The 19233-nt window shown below is 37.3% G+C and overlaps 1 long non-coding RNA gene across 1 annotated transcript; it reads right to left on the bottom strand.

Moving 5' to 3' along the window:
* Positions 1-2624: 2624 nt before the first annotated feature.
* On the bottom strand, positions 2625-18240 carry LOC123622084. Its single transcript, XR_006729408.1, has 4 exons — positions 18170-18240; positions 7595-7655; positions 7300-7502; positions 2625-2729 (listed from the first exon to the last, which is right to left on the bottom strand). It is a non-coding gene; the product is annotated as an uncharacterized LOC123622084 (long non-coding RNA).
* Between the last annotated feature and the right edge of the window lie 993 nt (positions 18241-19233).

The raw sequence follows: 19233 nt of genomic DNA, 5'->3' as shown, positions 1-19233 counted from the left end.
TCAAGGTTACCTTTTATCTATTTCTGGCTATTGACTCTGAAAACCAAGAATGGAGGAAAAAGGCAATATAGTCACAGACAAAATATTAATGGGTATGCACATTTCAACAAGGAAGTAACTTCAAAATACCTGATTGTACTTTACAATCCCCACCAAAAATAAGAAGAGTATTTAATATATATACATACATACAATACACCTACTATAATAATTACATAATTAAATATTTAGAATAATTTTAACCTTCGAAATGTTTAGTGTTAAAATAAGATACTTAGCATGATAACAAACATCAGAGTATGTCAAGTTCAGTAAGAACAGCACATTTAACAAGCTGCATCATTTTGGAAACAAGGGCTTGCAAATATCTAAATATTTTTTAATAAAGTTTTTACTGATAGTATAAACGGATGAATAAAATGATGGAGTAGTAAAAAAACATATCTTTATGTCATATTTCAATAAAACCAAGGAAATGTTACACATGTACAAGGTAAAGCAAACAAATATTAGAGATACACAAAGTAAAGTATATGTAACTCTTTCCCAATTAAAAAGAAAACTGCAAAAAAGAATAGCAAACCTTAATGAAGAGAGAATTATAAGAATATTTATTCATAAAGCATCTAAATGGTGCTGGACACTTATTTGTACATTTTTTCTATACTTAATAATAATTGAGTAGGATGGTGGTTGTCCCATTTCCTGCTTCCTGGTCATTCCAGGATGTTAAGGGTAAAATGAAGAGATGTGATCCACTCATCTCTCCGTCCAGAATGTCCTCCTCCTAGACTTTCACGTAGCTTGCTCATTCCTAGTAATGTGAAATTCGGCGATGTAAATGTCACCCTCAGAAAGATATTCTCTGACTACAGAATTCTATTCACATTTCCATCCCCATCCTAACTACAAACTACCTCAATATTTTCTAACCAGTCTCTGTTTTCCTTATATGCAGAACTTATAATGACCTATAGCTCTTTGTTGTTTACTTATTTTTCTCTTCCTACCCCTATAGCATATTCCCTCATCTTGTATATTCAGTGTCTTACTTCCCAGCATGTAGTTGGTACTCAATAACAGACATTTAATCAACGTCAAAACATGTAAAATCCCATCAGGAAGGTCTCAGGCATCAAATCACTATATTCCCACAGGACATCTCTGGTAATAGTCTGCTGGGAAACTGAACATAACCAAAATTAGGAATCCATATGCTTGCTATAACTTCCATTCTTTTCTTAGGACTACTGCCTTCTGGTTTGCAAAAAGTACCTTCAGCATTCATTAAGTTAGTGAATATCAGTGTAATCATTTGGTCCCTCATTTGTATAAACACTCTCTCCAGTTTACAAAATGTTTTTATGTTTCTTACCACATTTGTTCATTGCGCGTACTTAAGGAATAGATGTTAGTACCATATTTATGAAGAAGGTCACTGATATCTGAATAGGATAAATCATTCATTTTTTTCAAGATTGCATGGCTACTAAGCGACAGCACCAGGACACTAACATGTCTTCTGGCTTCCACTCAGTGCTGGTACCACTGTGCAACAGCTGTTCTATCATCAGACCCTTCCCATATCTTTCCACAGTTGTCACTTCAATGTACACTGTCATTATATTATGCTGACATTAGTACAAACATGGATGCCACAAAAATATCCAATGGCTTCTATTTTTAAAAATGAATTCTACTTATTAAAACACCACTAAACTGAACTGTTGTTACTATAGTCCTACATATTTACTGTTCCCATACTTTTCCTTGTCTGGAAATGTTGTTTGCAGATCTATACTTAACAACCCAATTATACGAACACCTTCAAGTTGCAGATATTATCTTTTTAAGTTCCATGTTGGAAAAGACAATCGTTCAAACAGTTTCTCTCTGAGTATCATTAGGACTTTTACACACCCACATATAACATAGAATGATTCATTTGATCATAAGTTGACCTGGAATAATTCTTTTGTTGTGGAAAAACCTAAGTTGAGAACCCAAACTGATTCCTTTTCTAAGCTTTATTTTGTTGCACTATACTATAGTAGCTTCTTAAATGAATCCCACAGGTGAGAAGAATTGTACTATGCAATAACCAATTTGTTAATTGTGAGCTGAAAATACAAGAAACTAACTCTTTACGGGCATAAACAGAGGTGAGAACATAAAGTCTAAACATTTCCTTTTAGGTTCTAACATCATTTGATACTTATATTTTAAAATAACAACAACAATAGACAGTACCTCCAAATCCTGAGGTGATTCTGCATCTTCATTTTTTCCAGGCTTTAATGCAGACATCTTGTCTATAAAATGGTATTCACAGATACACTCATGAGAACATTTTTATCGTACATTTTAAATACATATACAAGTCTATCACCATTCATTTTTATCTCAATAAAATAAAACTAATAGCAAAAATAATTTCAAGGTTGAACCAGTTTTAGGAAGAAAAAAGTAGACAGTATCAAGAAAGACAGCAAAAGAAATATATTTAAAAGAAATGGATAATATATTTGGGTCTGCATACTTTAAATGTTTTTTTGTGTGTGTGATGGAATTTAAGGATTAAAGAGTATCATAGATATTCACTAACTTACCACTTCTGTTATTTTTGTGCACATAAATAAAATTGACATTACTTTTTGCTCTCGCGGAGCATGTTCAATAATACCAATACCATTTCCCTTTTGTCCAAATGCTGGCTTTGTTGCTCCTTCCTATTTAAAAAAAAAAAATCCCAACTTCAGAAAACATTGCATTTATTCCCTCACTCACTCACTCAATTAGTCTATAAGACAATGAACGTTACTCTGTCTATCAAATCACAGGCACTATTCTGGCAGAAGCTGATAATATAAAAAAACGGTGGATTTTGCCCTAGATTCAAGAGGAGTTTGAGATGTATGAAAGAGAGATGGAAAAGAATAATTCACTGATTCTACAATTAAAGTGAATAAAGGACAGTAAGGGCACAAAGGAGAGAGCAGTGAGTTCTGCCTGGGAAGATCAGGAAATACTGCAAAGATATATGGCCACATTGTGAAAGATAGAAAAAGTGCTGAGAATGGGTGTGAAGCATTTCAAGACAGGGCAATGTGAGAAAAAGGATGAGTATTTGTAAAGTATATGAAAATGGTAGAATTAAATAATGAAATTCTACACAGAACTCAGAAATTTTGAAAATGAGAATAAGAGGAGGAAAAATACGGTTCAATTTTTTCAACTATACCTTTAAAAATTTGAAGAATGTGAGATATAATAGTACTAATATATGAAAATATTTATTTCTGGAATATTATCATAACATACACTTTTAAATTGAATAAAAAGATTTAATTCTAAAGTACCAATTCAAGATGCTGCAAGAAGACTATTTTTAAAATTAATCTTAAGTTCCATCTGGATCTCTCCCTTGACCCAGTAATCATTCAGCAAGAGATTGTTTAATTTCCATGACCTTGTGAAGCAGTGTTTCTGTTGGAACTGATCTCTAGTTTTATACCACTATGATCTGACAAGATACATGGTACAATTTCTATGTTTTTAAATTTGTTGAGGTCTGATTTGTGGCCTAGGATTTGATCAATTTTGGAGAAAGTTCCATGAGATGATGAGAAGAATGTATATTCAGCTTTATTTGGGTGGAATATTCTGTAGATGTGTGTTAGACCCATTCGTTCTAGAGCTTTGTTTAAGTCCATGATTTCTTTGCTTACTTTTTGTTTGGGAATCTGTCCAATTCAGTCAGTGGGGCACTGAAATCCCCTCCTAATATGGAATTACTGTTTATCATGCTATTTAGATCAAACAGGGTTTGCTTTATGTATCTGGGTGATCCTGTGTTCGGTGCATAAATATTAAGAATTGTTAAGCCTTCTTGTTGGATTTTTCCTTTCACCATGATTTTGTGACCATCTTTGTCTTTCTTTAGTCTTGCTATTTTAAAATTTATGCTGTCTGAAATCAGAATCACCATGGCCTCTCTCTTTTGGTTTCCATTTGCTTGGAAGTTTGTTTTCCAGCCCTTGACTTTGGGTCTGAAAGTATCTTCAAACTTTACTACAAGGCTATAGTAACCAAAACACCATGGTATAGGCACAAGAATACAGATATAGAATTTTGGAGTAGGACAGAGATCCCAGACATAAAACCATCCTCATATTGTCATCAAATCTTCAACAAAGCAGACAAAAGCATACATATGGGAAAAGAATCTCTATTCAACAAGTTGTGCTGGGAAAACTGGATGTCCATGTGCAGAAGATTTAAACTGCATCCCCACCTCTCACCTCTCACAAAAATCAACATACGATGGATAACGGACTCAAACCTGAGGCACGAAACCTTAAGAATTCTGGAAGAAAATGTTGGGAAGAGTCTTTTAGACATCCACCTAGGCAAAGAATTTATGAAGAAGACCCCCAAAGCAATCACAGCAGCAACAAAAATAAACAAATGGGACCTGATCAAATTACAAAGCTTCTGCACAGCCAAGGAAACTATCATTACAGCAAACAGACAAACTGCAGAATGGGAGAAAATATTTGCTTTCTACACATCTGATAAAGGGCTGATAACAAGAATCTATATAGAACTTAAGAAAATCAACAAGAAAAAATCAAATAGCCCCATCAATAAATGTACAAAGGACATGAACAGCAACTTTTCAAAAGAAGACAGATTAATGGCCACCAAACATATAAAAAAGTGCTCAACATCTCTAATCATTAGGGAAATGCAAATCAAAACTACAATGTGACATCACCTAACTCCAGTGAGAATGGCCTCTATTAAAAAGGCCCAAAATAACAAATGCTGGCATGGATACGAGAGATTGTGACACTCTTATACTGCTGGTGGGACTACAAATTAGTACAACCCATGTGGAAAGTAATTTGGAGATACCTCAAAGAGCTAAAAATAGAGATATCATTTGATCCCGCAATCCCACTACTAGGCATCTATCCAAAGGAAGAGAATAAAGACATTTGCAATCAAATGTTTATAGCAGCACAATTCACTTTTCCAAAGCTATGGAAACAACCCAAGTGCCCATCAATACATGAGTGGATTAATAAAATGATATATGTATACCGTGGAATAATACTCAACTACAAAAAAGAACAGTGATCTAGTACTTCTTATGTGATCCTAGATAGAGATTGAGACCATCCTTTTAAGTAAGGTATCAGAAGGATGAAAAAACATGCACCACATATACTCACTATCAAATTGGTACTAACTGATAAACACTAAGGTGCTCACAGGGTAGTAATACTCACTGGGTGCTGGTCAAGTTGGGGGGTGGAGGACTGAGGGGAGTAAACCCACAGTTAATGGAAATGGGGAACACTGTATGTGGGAAGGACACTCTTATAGCCCTAGCTAGGGTGAGGCAAACAATATTTCATGTAACCAAAATGTTTGCACCCCCAAAATATCCTGAATTAAAAAAATTAAAATAAAAAAAGGAATGACACTAAAAAAAATAAAATTAATCTTAAAATTTTAAACTGTAGAAGAGAAATGCTTATGTGATGCAGAATTATGATGTATTTCTAAGTACCATGATCATGTAAGAAAGAAACATAAAGCCCTCCATTAAATTTCACCTTGTTTTCTTACTCCCATGGAAGCAACATACTCATAGCTCTAATTTCCTATTTCCATCATATACGATGGTAGTTAAAAATTGGACAGAGCATCTACTATAAAGAACATAAAGCTATGATTACCCGAATTGAAGATTTAAGAATCTTTAAATACATCTACAATTGTCAAACAGGCCCCAATATTCACATAAGGAGTGGAGAGAGGACTACAAAATCAAGTCTACAGGCTTTCTGAGTTTTGCAGATGAACAAATTTATGTGCAAGATATAACAACTATGAATACTAAACTTAAAAAATCTTCCTGAGAATAATATAAAATGTTCCCAATGCTAGAAATATTTTTTAAAAGTAAACAACCATCTTCCAGAGATGAATGTGTATACTCTGTTGACAGTCACCCCTTCTTTATAATGCTATGACAATAAGTAGTTTATTCTAGGGAACAATAATCAATTATGATTGCATTCATGTGATGTATACATATGTGTGTCTGTTATATGTAGAAATTATTGGCACAAGATAAATCACATGTCCAGAAGTAAACAATTGTAGCATTTATTTCTTCAAGAGGGTTGCAGCTCAAAATTTATATTCTTATTTAATGAATACTGATTAAGAACCTCCCTTATATAACCTGAAATTTTAAAAAAGATCAAATAAAATGTTTATTCCTTTCTCTATTTTCAAACAGATCTAAAATGATTGTCAACATTATACCAAACAGTAATACAAATTATTTAAGTAAGTTATGGATATGCAAAAGATAAGTTATAAACCTTAAAGAAGAAATGAAAGAGTCAAAAATTAATAATTCATAATATCAGATATGGCCTGAAATATATTTCACTTGGCATTATCCAGGAACATAGGTTTTACTCGATTAAATATATTACTTTAATAATTTACTAGATTAAATGTATTACCTTAATAATTTTTTAAAAATGAGGATTCATTTTCTTCCTTTTTACATAGTTTTTATTTGAGCATAATAGATGTACAAATTTTGAAGGGACATAAATTTTGATACATTTCTAGAATCTTATCAGTGTACTTGAGATATGCATCATGTTAAATAGTATCTGTTGTTTATGGCAGAATCATTTGAATTATTCTCTTATAGCTAGTTTTAAATGTACAATATATTAATTATAGCCACCCTTAACTTTTCGGTTTGTTTTTCATTAAAGCAATCTATAAGTTTTTAAAAGAATATCAGCCTCTTTTTCATTGCCTGTCTTTTCTTGATTTGCATGAAAACAATTTCTAACATACCTTACGATACAGAGTTCCCACTCTCATTTATCTCCACTATTTCTGTTATCTTTTCATAATAATTTGTGTGATCTTGACTCTCTTAATCAAACTTTGTATTTATCTTGCCCTTCTTCCATGAATTCTTCCCCATCATCCCCCTCTTCATTTCCACATTTCTGAGCTGCTCTTTTGGGTTGCTTTCTAATTCTTTCCTTCTACAATTTCTAACCTAAGAATTGTTTACTCCCCTCAACTTTTACAAATCTCAATCCTGTCCATCCTTCCTTTTGTTATTACATTTGTTTTCTATTATGGCCTTGAGGAGGTCCATTTCTTTACAGTATTTTTGTCAGCATTATGAGGATGGGGGAGGGGTACATAAATATATGGGGGAGACAAGTTTTTCAAATAATAACTTACCTTTGTAAGACCACAGTTTTCCAATGACCCGGAGGAAGGTTTCCGCTGAGGCTCAGGTGGTGGAAAGGAAGGATTTAAAAACCCCTGGACTTTGCCTGATGTTGTGGGAAAGCATTCAAACACATCTTCCTTTGGATGATCAGAAATCTTGTCCTCAAACACGTTTCCCTTACCTGTTCTCACAGTAGCATATTTTGCTTCTACTACAGTAAAAAGAAGGTAAATAATATGTAAAGATATTTGTAATGAAGAATCAGTGGATAACACAAAAATAGGCAATCTTTAAAAAGCTTACAATTTTTCCTGGATTGCTGAGAAGCAGTAGTTAAGTTGGTTAAGTTTGGTTCAGAAACATCCTAGAACAAAAAACAATAGCTTTAAGGATAACAAGTATCAAAGTGGTAAAATAATTATAATATTCACCATTACCATATGACCTAATGCAAAGAAAAGAGGTTTTGGAGTAGATTCAACCTCAATTCTGTCATTTACTAATTTACATCTTCTCATGGGGTGAAGATTAGGAGAGATGGTACAGATGTCCTAAGACTGTTACTCCCTTTGCCCATAATCAATTATTCTACAAATGCTATAATATCCATTAGATTATATTCTTAGCCAAAATAGCCTGAGACAAAAATGGACCTAGTCAGCTTACAGGATTATTAAAGTAACTATCATTAAGATACTTAAATTAATCAATTTTGTGTTACATTGTGAAATGTGTTTGCATGATTTACATTTGGATTAACTATCTCTTGCCAGGGAAAATGGGAGAGTTTAGGTTTTAGTAATAACTTATTTTAATGGGTTGGCTTTGCAAATATTATCAATCACTTCTATTATGTTTGTCAAAATTCTAAAGATAAATTATTGTATAGATTCAGGTTCTCCCAAGAAAGACAGAAAACAATAATAAACCTTGTGGGGCAATCATTGAAGAATGAAAGCCACAAAGAGCTACTCAGTAGAAAGCTTTCACTAAATACGATGACAATGAAGACAAAGAGGCACTGACAGGGTACACACTGAGGAAATGCATTCTGAAAGGAAATATTTAGATTGGGGAAAAGCATTTTTGCAAGGTGGAAGAGGAGGATGAAACAAACAAACAAAAAGAGACATGACCACTCCACCTAATATGTGATTAAACCATGGAAGAAAAGGAAAAATATTCTGTATGATAAGGTACATGGAGAAATATGAGAATAAAACAGAGACTTTAGTTTACAGTATATCCATGATAAAACTGATAATTGATTAATATTTACTCTACAATTTACTTTCCTATATTCTTCTATAGGAAAGAATTTAATTTAATTACCATAAAACAATAAATTATTGAAACATAATCATCTTCCACTATGTGGAAGCTGTGACACTATTGCTACAGAGATAAAAAAATCAGAAAAAGAAATATTCCATCTCTTTTGTACTTGGAGAAAAAATTGGTAATTAGAATTATAAAGATTAATGTATTGCTTAAAAAGACATTTTTTAATAGAACTTCGGTTGAAGATAAGGAACACTTAAGAAATTTTAATCTGAAATCCTAATCTAAACTTCTAGTTGGATGATACTAGAAAAGATAACATAGTTCTCTTTCCTACTTATGATATGTTGCTAATTTGTTCATTTTTATGAAATATTTTCTCATAATAACTCTCCTGAAGTTGTACAATCTAATTATTAAAGGGGAACATAAATTTAAATTATATTTTAAAAATTCAATAGATTTAATTATTAATTATACTATGGATATTGTTACTTTTAACATTCCATTGTAACCTTAATATTCTAACATTTCTTTCCACTAAAATTCATTTATCTATTCATTTATTCCCATTAAAATATATTAAAATGCTTTATACATGCCAGATTACATTCTCCATACTCTAACACACACACAAATATGTTTCCTAACCTGTAGTAACTCATAGTAATACAGGAGTTATAAAATTATTATTTAAATAACTAGGAAAAACATGGAGTGGATATAGCTTAGATGGCTGACTAGAGATATCAGAAGCCAGATCATCTCAGAAAGAAGAGAAAGTTTCAGATGAAATCATAGCCCAGATGTAATTCTGCAGGAAGAGTACCAGAATCTGCCAGAAACGCCAAGGAAAGAAGTCACAGGAAATAACAAGAAGGAACAAGATTTTAGAAGAAATGAACCCCCAGGGAATTAGTGGCCCCATGGAAAGGGTAGGTGGGTGTGTTTGATTTTCCTCCTTTCACACCTCTGGCAGTCCTAAGGCTCCAAACTATTGGGTAGACCCTGTAGCCTCATAAGCCCAGCACTGCTGCCCTTAGTGAACTGAGAGCTTCTTGACAATACAGCACCAGGCTTCTAGCCCACTGGTTATCACTCACGCTTACCACAGACCCAAGTTGAGGCAGCAGTTGTCATACTGCTTTTCCAGCTATTGTGTGCCTTTGCCCTGCCCAGGGGAATTCAGCATTTTACATTTCTTGACACTGGAACCCACACAAATATTCTCTAATACTCAGTCAGATTGCAGTAACCACAGGGCACTGGTAGGTCTTAGGGGAACTGTGTGATCCCAGAGCTTGGACATACAGGGTGGGCTCCCTTCAAGTAAAAAGAGAGTGCATCCCCTGCAGGGTACACCTTGGGAAAAAGAGGACCAGAGTGCCAGCTCTCCTCCATTCAGACTCTTCTCCCCTGACTCACAGCACTGGACCTGCTCTACAGAGCAGAAAATGCTACATTCTACAGAAAATGCTCAAAAGTGCTCTAAAAATCAGAGTGCAGTCAATACAGTGTAAAAATAAGTAGAAGTTAAAACTCAAAATTCTTACAAAATAGTAAATTAAGTGAGAATACAAAGCTACCGGTAAAAATCAACAAGACTGAAACAGTATTTCACTAATCAATATTAACATTCAATGTAAACCTTCTAAATATCCCACTGAAAGATATCAATTGGTGGCATGGATGAAAAAACAAAACCCAAAAATATCATGTCTCAAAAAAATACATTTAATTCATAAAGATTCTCACAGAATCAAAGTGAAGGTCTGGAAAAAACATTCGATGCAAATGGATATAAAAAGCAAGCAAGAGTAGTTAATCTTATATCAGGTAAAATAGACTCTAAAACAACAATAATGACAATACAAAGATGGTTATTATATAATGATTAAGAGATCAATTCAATAAGAAGATTTAACAAATCTAAATATATATGTACTTAACACCAGAGCTCCCCAATTCATAAAACAAATGCTACTACAGCCAGGAAAAGAAATCAATAGGGGCATAATTATACTGGGGGACCCTAACACTCTACTGACAGAACTAGATAAATCACTGAGGCAGAAAATCAGCAAGGAAACAATGGATTTAAGATGGTAGAACACATACACCTAAGAGACATTCGCAGAATATTCTGCCAAAAAAACTGCAGAATGCACATTCTTCTCATCAGCACATGGAACATTCTCCAAGACAGAACTTATTCTAAACCACAAAACACATCTCAGAAAAGTTTTAAAAAATCAAGATCATATCATGTATTTATTGTCTCATACTACAGTGGAATAAAATGAGAAACAATTCCAAGAGGAACTCTCAAAATTGGACAAATATATAGAAATTAAACCACTTCCTGTGAAATGATCTTTGGGCCAAAGTTGAAAACACGACAGAAATGAAAAAATATTTTTCAATTGAATGACAATGGCAACAAAAGCTATAAAATTTTCTGAAATGCAGAAAAAGTAGTAACAAGAGGGAAGTTTATAAGAGCACAAAATATCTACATGAGAAAGACAACAAATTAATAACCAAATATCATACCGCAGGAAACTAGAAAAAATGAAAACAAACCAATGCCAAATCTAGCAGGAGACAAGAAATAACAAATAGCCAAGCAAAACTAAACAAAAGTAAAACCAAAAAGAAAATACAAAATGTCAATGAAATGCAAAATTCGTTCTTTGAAAAGATAAAACCATTGACAGACCATGAGCCAGATTAGCCAAGAAAAGAGATGATTCAAATAAACTCAATCCAAAATGGAAAAGGAGACATATTTTAAAAGAAAATCTGAGATTACTACAAACACCTCTATGCACACCAACTAGAACATCTAGAGGAAGTGGACACATTTTTTGGAAAAATGCAAAGTCCCCTGCTTGAATCAGGATAAAATAGAAATCCTGGATGAACCAATAATGAATAATAACATTGAGTCATTAACAAGAAAACTCCCATGGGAAAAAAAAAAGCCTAGGGTGAGATGGATTCACAGGTATATTTTACCAGAGCTACAGAAAAGAACTTGTACTATCCTACAGAAATTGTGCTACAACAAGGAGGGAATCCTCCCTTACTCACCTGACAAAACCAATATCATCCTGATAACAGAGCCAGGTAAGGACACAACAACAAAAAAAGAAAACTATAGGCCAATGTCCGTGATGAAAATAGATTTAAAAATTCCTCAAAAACAAACAAACAAACAAGCAAAACCTAGCAAAAAACACTTCAACAATATAATTCACCATGATCAAGTGGGTTTCACCTGAAAGAGGCAAATGTGGTTCAACATACAAAAGTCCATAACTGTAATTCACCACATGAAAAGAATTAAAAACAAAACCAAAGCCTAATCTCAATACATGCAGAGAAAACATCCAACAAAATCAAATACCCCTTTCATGACAAAAACCCCCAAGACACTAGGCATAGGAAGAATATGCCTCAAAATAGTGAAAACCATATATAAAAAACTCACTGCCAACATCATACTGAATGGGGGACATCTGAAAGCATTCCCTTGAAGAATTGGAACGGACAAGGATGCCCACTTTCACCACTTCAATTTAACACACCACTGGAAGTCCTAGCCAGAACAATGAGGAAAAAGAGAGATAAAGCGCATACAAATTAGAAAAAATTGAAGTCGAACTATCCTTGTTGGTTGAGAATATGATCTTATACAAAGAAAAACATAAAGACACCTCCAAGACATTCCTGAAATAGATAAATAAATTCAGTAAAGTCTCAGGTTACAAATTCCATGTATACACATCACTAGCATTTCTATGCATTAACAACAAACAAGGTAAGAATAATATCAGCAACTCAATCTCATTTATAACAGCTTCCAAATAAACAAATAAATAAATAAATAATCTGGGAATATACTTAACCAAGATTGTGAATCATCTCCACAAGAAGAACTACAAAATACTACTTTAAAAATGTCCTAGATGATACAAAATTTGGGAAAGTATCTCAGGATTATGGATTAGAAGAATAAATGTTGTGAACATGGCCACATTGACAAAGTAATCTACGGATGCAATGCAATTTATACCAAAACACCCATGTCACTTTTTTCACAGAATTAGAAAAAACAAACCAAAAAAACCATATGATACCAGAAAAGAGTACGAACAGCCAAAGCAATGTTAAGGAAAAAAGAAATCAGGTGGCATCGCATTACATGATGTTAATTTACACTATAAGGCAATATTAACCAATAAATCACACTACTAAAATAAAAGTAGATACATACACCAATAAAACAAAATAGAGAACCCAGGAATAAAGCCAAATACCTACAACCAACTGATCATTCACCAAGCAGACAAAACCATAGACTAGAAAAAGGAAACCCTATTCAATAAATAGTGCTAGGAAAATTGGATATTCCTATACAGAAGAAGGAAACTTGATTTCAATCTCTCACCATATACAAGAATTAAATCAAAATGGATTTAAGACTTAAATGTAAGACCTGAAACCATAAAAAAAATTTAGAAAAAAAATACTAGAAAAAACTATCCTCAAAATAGGGTTAGGTAAAGAATTCATGTCTATGACCCAAAAAGCAAATACAATACAATCAAAAATAAATAAATTGAAATTAAGTTAACTAAAATGCTTTTACATAGCAAAAGATGTAATCAACAGGGTAAACAACCTACAGAATGTATGCACAAGCTCCGTATCTGAAAAAGGCCTAATACCCAGAATCTATAAATAACTCAAATCAACACGAAAAAAGAAAAAAAACCATCAAAAGTAGGCAAAATAAATGAACATTTTTCCAAAGAAAAGAAACAAATGACTAATAAACATATGAAAACACATCACTATTCATTGTACATCACTATTCATTAGAGAAATGCAAATCCAAACCACAATGCGATACCACCTTACCCTTGTCAGAATAGTTGTTATTAAAAAGTCAAAACCAATAGATGCTAGTGGGGATGTGGTGAAAAGAAGAGGCTTATACACTTTTGATAGGAGAATAAATTACAACAATCTCTATGGAAACTATATGGAGATTTCTCAAAGAACTAAAAGTAGACATACCAAAAGAAAAAGAAAGTCATATTATAAAAAGGACATCTGTAGGAGATCTGAGAAGAGCAAGATGACCAAATAGAAACCTGCAGCAATCATCCCTCCACATGAACACCAAATTCAACAACTAGACACTCAAGGAAGCACCTTCAGGGAAACCAAAAATCATGTGAGTGATCTCAGTGCCAGGTTTCACATTCAATCAATGAAAGAGGCATTGACTGGGGCAGTAAAGAGCCTTGCACACTATCCCTGCTCCATCCGCAGGCAATGCCACACCAGCACATCAAGCAAAGAGAATACATTTCCCTGAGTCAGAGAGAATGAAGTGATTGTGGGACTTTGTATTGAATTTCAGAGGAACATAGCACAGGTCAGAATACTGCCAGTGCCCACAGAGGGAGCATTTGGACCCACCCAGCCAAAGAGAAATTCTCTGTCCTGAAACCTTAGTTCTGACTACGTCCATCAACTGGCTGAGAAAAAGCAGCCTGGGGCCTGAAATAAATTCGTAAGGCAGTGATTTCACAAAGGACACCATCCTTGGGTAGTTCCTGTGCCTGTGCTGGCTCCGATCCAGTGGGCTTGAGGTACACATGACCCAGAGATACACTAATGGTGGTGGCCAAGACAGTGCTTATGTCACCCTTCCCACAAACCCTGGCAGTGCAGCTCAGGGAGAGTCTTCTTCCATTTGGGGAAAGGAAAGGAAAAAATTCAGAAGACTTTGTTTTGCAACTTGCATGCCAACAGCAAAATAAAGTACATAGCAGACTCCTAAGGCCCTAGATTTAACAACATAGTCCATGAATTACACTCCTAGAATCACCTTGAGCCCAAAAGATACACTCTGCTATTAAAGGAAAGACCCAGTCCTGGCAGGATTCACAACTTGCTGACTAAAGAGCCCTTGGGCTAGCATAAACATCAGAGGGAGCCAGGCAACAGTCACCATGGGCTTTTGTTGAGATTGGCTGGGGTCCAGTGTGACCTAAGCAAAGTCTTAGCTATGATGACCATGAGGGAGTGCCCACATTGCTCCTCCCCCAACTCCACCAACTCAGCACACAGAGTGAGGAAAGAGAATGACAAATTTTCCTCATAATCCAGGAAATTCTCCTATATCATTCCCAACTCCACCAAGCCAGTACTACAAGGATTTAGCAATCGTCGTATAATTACTGGACGTGGGGTTCCCCCTGTGCTGATTCACCTGTAGTAACCAACAAGTTACTTAACAACACTCAATTTCCTTTGAATATCTGGAAAGCCTTCCCAAGAAGCTCATGTTAAATGGAGCCCAGATCAAGAAGTTTAAAATAAATAACTGCAAGATGGTGAACCAGAGGCACCACTAGCCAGAGCATCTCTGTAAGAAGGAGGAGCTTTAGATGAAAGAGAAAGAACAAACAGACAAACGAACACAGATTGAGTGACAGTCTAAAGGAAGGGTTTCTGAACCTACAGGAGACTCCACAGGAAGAGGCTGCAAAACACAACTGGAAGGAGAAAGGCATCAGTGGGGACTAAGCCATGAGAGGCTTGGAAACCTACAAGAAGGGTAGGTGGAGGAGGAGTTAACATCCCCCTCCCTCACATCTCAGACTGTCGGTGGGCTCCAGAGCTGCTGGAGCATCCTTCTGCCCACCTAAGCCCAGAGAATGTTGAGACCAGTGAGCAAGGAGCTTCTTAAAAACAGGAAACCAGGCTCCCAGCCTCCCAGGACACCTCCCGCCCTTCTGGGAGTCAGCTATTCTCCAAGAAATACAGGTTCCAAGCAGGATCCTTGCAAGACATTTGGAAATTATAGAGATAGAGACAAAGTGTAGTTTAAAATGATGGGGGAGGCAGAGGGCCTCCAGCATTCCCGTGAGCCAGGAGTCACTGAGTGAAATCCTGCATCAGTATTTATTGGTACAACAATTAGCTGTTAGCGGTTACAGATATATGTGTACAGATCATTCATTTAGGTTTAAAGTCTCCCCAAAGGTTTCAAGAGATCCTTTAATTAATTCTGTCTACATGAGCAAATGGTTACAAAATTTTTCTGAGATAAACTTCTTAAGCACTAAGTTAAGAATAGACCTAGCTGAGTATACAAGTTAAAGATAAAATTACCAATTAGCAATAAAGCTAAAACAGAAATATACAGACCATGTATTTCTTTATCTAGTTTGTCATTAACTGAGACATGTGGTCAAGAGCGAAGCAGGAATTGTCCATGAGGCTAATTAGCTTTAGCTACAGGTGCCTGCTGGGCTGGCATCCTTTGATCACTTCCTTAACCTGTGACCCTATGCCGAGCTCCGCCTTACACAAGCTCCAGGTGCTGGCCTGCAGGCCTCGAGACAAGCATAGCCTTGCAGTCACCCCGGGTCAGTGGAATGCCTCCCCTGTTGCTAAGCAGCTTCTGGAATGTGAACTAATATACTCAGTTTCCTTCAAGCAAAGCCCTGAAAAACTCTTGAAACTTTCCATGTCTCTTAATTCTGTATTCCAACAACACCCCACAGATCTGAGCTGGACAGTAGGTGTCATATTTCTTCTCTACCACCAGACACCTTTGTCCTCCCTAGGGGGCTTCAACCCCTCAGGTTCCATATTACTCACTCCCACATAGACATTGCTCAACTTTGTCCCAGACTACAGGAGCCACAGGGGTCCTGTGGGTCCCAGGTGATCTGCATGAATCTGCATCCCCATCATTCTGGACAGACTGCCTCCTGGAGAGAGGGCTGGAGATGACCAGAGTGGATTTTCCTCCAGCCAAACTCTTCTTCTCTCCTTTCCCTCCCCAACCCATCGCTGCCAAGAGAAACAATTGGGCGACCACATGGAGGCCTCTACAGGAAACAGGGTTCACACTTTTCCTTATTGGTCCTGCAGTGGAGAGAGGGGTAACACAGACCATGAGCTCCCTGTCTGCTAGCCATCCCTGGTGATATTTCCCCAGCAACTCCAGTAAAGCATGGAACTACCAAAGGTGGGGGGACAGAGAATCAGCTTCGGTACCCCATGGATGACTTGGGAACAGCATCCACATCCCTGGTATAATCAAGAACTGGATCCCAGGGATGGGCCCACACACCAGATCATGTATGCCCAGGTCTCAATCGTATTGCCCAGAGGCACAGAAGAAATATTTGTGAATAAGTGTCATGAAATGTGGGTGCCTGCAGGGACAGACAAAGAGGAGAGTGCAGTGGGGGTCCTAGATGTAGTGTGCTCTAAGGGCACCCCTTCTTACATGGGAGGACCGCACTTCCAGCTGAGGCCAGGATCCTGGGAAGGGAACATCCTGGCTTGCACAACAGTTGTAGGGGACCTTGGCTGGTTTGAGGGCCTAATGGCAGAGGCCTGGGAGAAACCATGTAATAAAGGAGGGTGGAAAGGAGTGAGGCATGCTCTAGACTGCCAGATTGAGGGACTCAGATAGCCCTGCCTCCTCACACAGACTTTCTGGTTGAATGGGGCCACTTGAGCCCCTCCCTGGCAGCTTTGTCCAGAGGTAGGGAGCAGATCTTCAACCCTTGTTAATAGCATTTTTCATCTTGATGGCAAGTTCACCACCCAAGCCAAACATGCCCAGCCTCACTCCCCCACCCACAACTGCTGTGGTGGAAAGTAAGGGCACACTTGGAAGTCCCAGGGTTCATCCAACCACTGGGGGCATGAGAGTGCTTTTCTTGAGGGACTAGACCTGGTCACATGACCCCCCAAAAAAGCATTGCAGCTTGTTCCTTCTGGCAAGCACCACCTACCAACAGTGAAGTCAATTTGTACATCTTTTTACTGCATTTACTGACTCATCATATGGGCTGTAATTGATGCTCACCTCCAAGCACCACCTACTGGTTCAGAGAATAAACTGGGCATGTCATTCTCTAAACAAAAGAAAATCCAAAAGTAAGAAGCAATATCTGCTCCAGATGAGAAGGAATATGAGACAGAACTCCAGAAGTATGAAGAATCAAAGCAAAAGGACACCCCCAAAAGGGGACACCACATCTCTGGCAATGGGTAACAACCAAAACCAGAATATTGAAATGACACATAAAGAATTTTGAACATGGATTATAAGGAAGCTCAACGAAATACAAGATAACAAGGAAACCCAACACAAAGAAAGGACCAAAACAATGCAAAAAATGAATAAAAAAAAACACCAAAGAGACTGAAATATTAAAGAAAAAAATCAAACACAATTTCTGGAAATGAAAAAATCATTCAAGGAATTACAAAACACAGTGGAAGACCTTAAGAATAGGTTAGATCAGGCAGAGGAAAGATTCTCAGTACTTGAAGATAACACTTTTTAATTGAACAAGTCAGTCAAGAGATGGAGCAGATAAGCAAGAGGAACAACAAAGCCTACAAGAAATATGGGATTCTGTAAAAGGCCTAACATAAGAGTCATAGGAGTCCTTGGGGAGAAAGCCAAAGTAGCTGACTAGAGAAAAAGCTTGCTGGACCATCCCAGCAGAACAGTTGAGGATTGGACTGAGAGCAGAGAGTGATTACCGCTTGGAAGTAGACTTCGGGGATAGATACCACTGGAGTCCAGGAACACCACCAAGAAGAACTGAGTTACTGAGAGAGGAAGATAGAAGGGAGTTATTGGCATGTCCTGGAGCCCAGGGAAATGGTAAGGGTTTTCTTTTCCCCTCCCCCACCCAGAGGCCTCAGGGCAGCAATGAGATGCAGGGTTCTCATCCAATAGGGGAGTGCCAGAAGAGACAAGGGAGTTGGCATCTCTGCATGCAGATGCCATCTCCTCTGCACTCCCCGACTCCTGGCATCACAGGAAGTAATTTTGGCTCAAGCAACTCCTAGCCATGAGGCTGCACCCACACCATAGTAACCACCAAAGCACCTTGTACTGAGTGACTTGGTTCCACACAACAACACACTCCCAGCTGAGCCTGCCTTGAGCCAGAGAAGCACACTCCCAGAGCCCATTCCAAGCTCAGCCTGCCTGGGTCAGCAGAGCTGCCACCAGGGCTCAGAGAGGCAGACAGACAGGTGCCACTCCAAACTTCAGAGTGGTGCAGGAAGTCCACAGCCCCTTCCCCAAACCATAGCAGCCCTGGAGTTCTCTGTGCTCAGTAACATGCTTCAGTGCCAGGGGCACTTTTCCACCCACAGCCCTCAGTTTGTGATCTTGCTGCCTACAGGTGCTTGGTGTGTTCAGCTGCTAATTGTGCAGACAGAAGGGCAGGGGCCATGGGGGAGAGATCCAGTTCTAAGTTCAGGTGGCAAGTGAGAACCCATGCCCATTGGGAGGGTGTGGAGGAGCACAAGAGAGCAGGGTTCTATGGGTGAGCCCCATGCCCCCTTCCCCACTGAGAAGTGCCATATTGGAGTTGGCTGTGCCATTGGGATGCAATTTGCATAAGTACTGGTTCCTATGGAAACCAAATGCCTTGAGTGCCACAGGCTGAATCAGAGCAACCGTCCCTATCCCCACTCACTTTAATAGAGAGTTAAGCTTGAACCAAAATTTCCTTTAGCTGCCATTATTCTCCCAGTGGGAGCATCACTTTAGTGGTGACTTTGGGGGGTAGAGAGGCCCACCCACCTTGCGT

Source organism: Lemur catta, chromosome 17 (genome assembly GCF_020740605.2).
Source record: "Lemur catta isolate mLemCat1 chromosome 17, mLemCat1.pri, whole genome shotgun sequence".
NCBI lineage: Eukaryota > Metazoa > Chordata > Mammalia > Primates > Lemuridae > Lemur > Lemur catta.
This window is presented reverse-complemented; position numbering and strand designations above follow the sequence as displayed.